This window comes from Triticum aestivum, chromosome 2B, assembly GCF_018294505.1.
Source record: "Triticum aestivum cultivar Chinese Spring chromosome 2B, IWGSC CS RefSeq v2.1, whole genome shotgun sequence".
NCBI lineage: Eukaryota > Viridiplantae > Streptophyta > Magnoliopsida > Poales > Poaceae > Triticum > Triticum aestivum.
The window spans coordinates 758,779,993-758,780,413 of record NC_057798.1 but is presented as its reverse complement, the minus strand read 5'-3'; positions in this window follow the sequence as shown (position 1 = coordinate 758,780,413).

Here is a 421-nt window from a genome sequence, read left to right as displayed (position 1 = left end):
AATCCCCTCCTCTCCGGTGAGCTCCTCCTCCCTCCTCTCCGGTGAGCTCCTCCTCCCTCCTCTCCGGTGAGCTCCTCCTCCCTCCTCTCCGGTGAGCTCCTCCTCCCTCCTCTCCGGTGAGCTCCTCCTCCTCCTCTCCGGCGAACTCCTCTCCGGCAAAAGACCATGGCAACAAGATCCAAAAACAACAGGAACAAAATTTGAGAATATTGTCGTGCCAAAAAACAAGCAAAAAAAAACGAGCAAAAAAATGGGCAAAAAATCACGATCCAGATCTAGATTCTAAATGACGCATCACTAATGGCGCATCACAGGAAAGTGCGCCATTAGTATGCCGCGGTTACTAATGGCGCATCTAGTTGTGGTGCGCCATTAGTATCCAAAGCACCTGGCCCCTGGGAGGCATACTAATGGCGCACCG